Raw genomic sequence first — 5,278 nt, 5'->3', positions numbered from 1 at the left:
CAGTGAGCCAACATCAAGCTATTGCACTTCAGCCTGGGTGACAGAGTGAGACTCCCATCTCAAAAAATAAACAAGCAAACAAACAAAAAGCCGACCCCTCAGAGACAGGTATTGAGATAGTCTTTCACTGAGCATCTCCCATTTCCCCAAACTTCAAATGCCAAAGAAGCTTGGACCTCAAAGCGTTCATCTTCACGAGGATAATTATGTTCTTTATATTGAGTCTTCTTGGAACTCACAAAGGTGGAGGCCTAAGGCCACCAAAAGAAAGAAACCCGGGTATCATTTAAAACCTTTGGGTAGAAGAAGAGAGATTGAAAAAAAAAATGCCTAAAAAAGCTTTCTGGTGATTAAAGATTCTCAATAAAATGACAGAACTCTAGGGGAGAAATAGGCAACTAACATTACTTCACAAATTTCACCTTCAGCAAGTTTACAAAAAGGTATTAGTAAGGAAAGGGTTCTGGATATAAGTGGAAAACATGACACCAGGTGCAGTAGCTCACGCCTGTAATTCCAGTGCTTTGGGAGGATGAAGCAGGAAGATCGCTTGAGCCCAGGAGGAGTTCAAGCCCGCATCTTTACACAAGTAAAACCTTGGTTTTTTGTTTTTTTTAAGACCGAGTTTTGCTCTTGTTGCCCAGGCTGGAGTACAATGGCATGATCTTGGCTCACCGTAACTGCCACCTCCTGGGTTCAAGCAATTCTTCTGCCTCAGCCTCCAGAGAAGCTGGGACTACAGGCGTGCATCATCACCCCCACCTAATTTTGTATTTTTAGTAGAGACGGGGTTTCTTAATGTTGCTCATGCTGTTCTCAAACTCCCAAACTCAGGTGATTCGCCCACCTCGGCCTCTCATACTGTCAGGTTAACAGGCATGATCTACTGTGTCAGGCCCAGTAAAAATTTTTATTTTTATATTTTTAGCTGGGTGTAGAGGCATGTGTCTAAGTCCCAGCTACTTGGGAGGATCATTTGAGCCCAGGAGGTTGAGGCTGCTATAAGCCATGATCACATCACTGCACTCCAGCCTGGTGACAAAACGAAACCCTGTCTCAAAAACAAATAAAAAAAAAATTAAAAACATTTTATTTTTCAAAAGGATTAAAAGGGTTCTTAATTTCATCATTCACATAATTTCTCAATCCTTGGTACTACCACTCCCTTCCGGAGAAAGCTGAGGACCCAGTGATCCCTGCTAGGGAAGGCCTTACCTCTTTACAGAGAGGAGTCCGTCCGGTACACTTGGGCTGCTGGTAACTCTTTGGTAGGGCTCGACAGCTGGAGCCCAATCATTTACAAGAGGCATAATCTATCTCCATGGCAATGCCCTCTGTGGCTCGCTCCTTTGGAAAAGTTTCCAGATGTACAGACTCCTTATAGCCCAGAAAGTTTTTAAACCAATTAAACAACTCAGGGAATTTCCTGAAGAATCAAACCAAAAAGCAACAAGCAATCAGAGGCATGATACAGTCATCCTGAGGTGTGACCACCACCATCTGGTTTCAGATCAAACCTGCTGCCAAGGACAAATTCTTTCCTGCCTAAGAAGCACTGCTTCTGAGCATCTGGTTTCCCCTTTTTCTAATAAAATACGCTCAGATCAGTTAAAGTGGTGATAAAAGAGTTGTACTGAAACCAGGCAAAATAAGCCATTCTTTCATCAAAAATATTGCTTTCACGTTCTCATAATTCTTAGGTTGTCAAATACAGAAAAGATTCCAGAACTCTGGGAGAGAAAAGGCCAAGCGTGGTGGCTCAGGCTTGTAATCCCAGCACCTTGGGGGGCCGAGGCAGGCGAAGCACCTGAGGTCACAAGTTTGAGACCAGCCTAACCAACTTGGAGAAACCCTGCCTCTACTAAAAATAGAAAATTAGCTGGGCATGGTGGTGCCTGCCTGTAATCCCAGCTGCTCAACAGGCTGAGGCAGGAGAATCACTGGAACCCAGGAGGCGGAGGTGGCAGTGAACCGAGATCGCACCATTGCACTCCAGCCCGGGCAACAAGAGTGACTGTCCATCTAAAAAAAAAAAAAAGACTCCAGAACTCTGGGAGAGATTTTTCTCGATAAACATCCAGCACTGGTCAGAAATCAGGAGGCCACCAGTCTTGGACATTAGTCAATAAACACTTACTGCCCTCACTATCTTCTCACCTCTAGAGTTGGACTAGAAGACTTCTCGGGACTCTTTTGACACTAACATTTGAGTCAACTGACCCATCTCCAGTAAATTAACTGTCTGTCACCTACCCACAAATCAAATACTACCGGGCCTCCACAACACACATCAGAACTAAGCCCCTCACTTCACTTACCCCAGGAAAGGAGAGACTAGCTGCACAAGAGGCTGAGTTGGGAGGATTGCTTCAAGCTGTTCCCACACCACTGCACACCAGCCTGGGTAACAGAGTGAGTCCTAACGTAAAAGAAAGAAGAAGGAAGGAAGGCAGGGAGGGAGGGTGGGAGGGAAGGAAGAAAGAATAAACGGCTGGGCACAGTGGCTCACACCTGTAACCCAGCAGTTTGGGAGGCCGAAGTGGGCACATCACTTGAGTAAAGGAGTTCAAGACCAGACAGGGGAATATGGCAAAACCACATCTCTATGAAAAAGATAAAAATTTAGCCAGGTGTGGTGGTGTGCACCTGTGGTCCCAGCTATTCAAGAGGCTGAAGTGAAAGGATCACTTGAGCCCAGGAGACTGAGGCTGCAGAGAGATGTGATCATGTCACTGAACTCCCGCCTGGGTAACAGAATGAGACCTAATCTCAGTAAAAACACAAAAAAGAAGAAAATAGGGCTGCACACAGTGGCTAACGCCTGTAACACGGCACATTTGGAAGTTGAGGTTGCCAGATCACCTCATTTCAGGAGTTCAAGACCAGACTGGTCAACATGACAAAACCCCATGTATACCAAAAATACAAATAGCCAGGCGTGGTGGGGTGCAGCTGTGGTCCCAGCTGTTCAAGAGACTGAGGTGGGAGGATTGTTTAGCCAAAGAGGTTGAGGCTGTAACAAGCCGGGATCATGACACTGCACTCCAGCCTAAGCAACAGAGAGAGACCTAATCTCAATAAATAAATAAATAAGAAAAAGGGCTCATGCCTGTCAGCACTTTGGGAGGCCGAGGTGAGCACATGACTTGAGATCAGGAATTTGAGACCAGGCTGGGCAACACGGCCAAACCCCAACTGTATTAAAAAAAAAATTAGCCAGGCGTGGTGGTGTGCACCTGTGGTCTAAGGTATTCAAGAGGCTGAGGTAGGAGGATCATTTCTGCCCAGGAAGGTTAGGCTGCAGCGAGCTGTGGTCAAGCGGCTGCACTCCAGCCTGGGTAACAGAGCAACACCTAATCTCAAAAAAAGGAAAAAAGGGCTGGGCACAGTGGCTCTCAGTGGTATCCCAGCATTTCGGGTGGCCGAGGTGGGCAGATAACTCGAGTTCAGGAGTTCAAGCCCAGAATGGGCAACATGGCAAAACCTCATCTCTACCAAAAATACAAAAAATTAGCCCGGTGGTGATATGCACCTGTATTTTCAGCTATTCAAGGGGCTGAGGTGGGAGGATCCTTCAGCCGGGAGGTTGATGCAGCACGCGGGGCCACGCCGCTGCACTCCAGCCTGGGTAACAGAACGAGACCTTACCTCAAAGGGTAAAAAAAGGAAAGGAAGAAAAAAGTGATGGGCACAATGGCTCAGGCTTACAGGCTGAGGTGGAGGCTCGCTTGTGCCCAGGAGTTTCAGGCTGCAGCCAGGAGTGACCACGGCTTTGCACTCCAGCCTGGGTGACAGAGCAAATTCAAAAAAAAGAAACGGGAGGCACAACGGCTCAGGGCTGTAACCCAGCACTTGGAAAGGCCGAGGTCTTGACTCACCCTCTGGCCTCAGCCCAGGCTGGCGGGATCGCCCTGAGGCGGAGGCTGCCAGGACCCCGCGGCCAGGCCGCCCCTGCTCCGGGACCTCCCGCCGGTCTGCGGGCGTCGGTGTGGGGCCGGCTGGGTGCGCGGGCTTTCCTGCGTGCACACGTGTGCCGGCGCCGAGCGAAGGGAGAGCGCGGTTCTGGAATGGCGTGTGTGCAGATGTGCGCCATGCACGGACCTGCAGGCACGGGTTTGCATGCTTGGCGGCGGCCTGTGTGTCAGCCTGCTGGATGCACGTGCGTCTCAGCCCGCCGGGAGGGGCTTGGGGACACCCGGAAGCCGGCCAGGTCGGGTGCCGCTGCAGCCTCAAAGCCAAGTCGGCTGTGGGCCCCAGGCACCAGAGTCATGCTCAGGGCGGGTAGGAGAGGGGATAGAGACCGATCCGTTCTCCTTCCCCTCCACTGGAGACTTGGGGCTGCCCCAGGTTGGGTTGTAGCGTCTGGAGAGCCCCGAGCCTCAGGTAGGGAAGGTGGGAGGTGGAAGAACCCTCAGCGAGGCCCGATCCAGCCCTCCCGGAGCATCCAGATGACGGCCACAATTGGGCAGAATCGAGCTCTTCCTGGTCTTTCCCATCGGCCATCCCGAGGCCCCTGGAAGGTGAAAGCGGAAACGGAGACACAGAGCTGTTCCTTTCCCACTGCCTAAGGCAGGGGTGGTGCTGCGGTGGTGGGCTGTTCTCCGAGACCCTGGCCTGGGTGCTGAGTGAGGTTGGAGCTTGGCAGGGAGGATCAACAGGGCTGCTTCTCCACGTTGACCTGAGCCTGCTCCTTGGGCACGTGCCCTGTACTAGAGCCTGATTGCCTCACTGTGGGTCAGGGAAGGAGGCACCTACATTTTGGCAACTGTTTTGAATGGAGGAGCAGCCTCCCTTGAGGGACTGTATTCTGGGCTCTCCACCTCCTACTGGCAGGAGAAAGGTTACTCCCACACCCCTAAGAGTTCTCTGTGGGCTCCATGAAGCCCCCACCCCTCCCACAAAGGCTCCCGAGGATCCCAGGTGGCCTCCTGTCTACTGGCTGGGTCCCAGGTGGGAGCCTTAAGAAGTCTCCAGGGCAAAAGTTATCGCATGGGCTGAGGCCCAGGAGAGAGAGAGACTCCTGGGGTTGGGGGTGGGGACCCAGCAGGCCCCAAGGAGCATGTGGGGAGGACAGACTAAAGTCAGCACTTAACACAGAGTGTCCCAAGGGTGGGGGTGGGGAGGGTCCACACCCCAAAACCCTACAATGCCTTCGCACAGCATTGCTGTGGAGTGAGAAGGGGGCTTTCACCTTCATAAGGGGCTCTGTCCACCAAGGCCCCTGACTGCCAGGGAAGCCACACACACAGTTCCCTTCTTTCTGAATGCTGGCCCTTCC

The 5,278-nt window shown here is 51.3% G+C and overlaps 1 long non-coding RNA gene across 2 annotated transcripts; it reads right to left on the bottom strand.

Annotated features, from left to right (window-relative positions):
• Positions 1-274: 274 nt before the first annotated feature.
• Positions 275-2,347, bottom strand: LOC119469465. Of its 2 annotated transcripts, XR_005198287.1 has the most exons (3): positions 2,319-2,347; positions 1,216-1,426; positions 275-293 (listed from the first exon to the last, which is right to left on the bottom strand). It is a non-coding gene; the product is annotated as an uncharacterized LOC119469465 (long non-coding RNA). The 2 variants fall into 2 exon arrangements; XR_005198288.1 differs by lacking the exon at positions 275-293 and having other exon boundaries at positions 1,108-1,426.
• Between the last annotated feature and the right edge of the window lie 2,931 nt (positions 2,348-5,278).

The sequence above is a fragment of the Cebus imitator genome, unplaced genomic scaffold (assembly GCF_001604975.1).
Source record: "Cebus imitator isolate Cc_AM_T3 unplaced genomic scaffold, Cebus_imitator-1.0 Scaffold664, whole genome shotgun sequence".
Taxonomy (NCBI): Eukaryota; Metazoa; Chordata; class Mammalia; order Primates; family Cebidae; genus Cebus; species Cebus imitator.
This window is presented reverse-complemented; position numbering and strand designations above follow the sequence as displayed.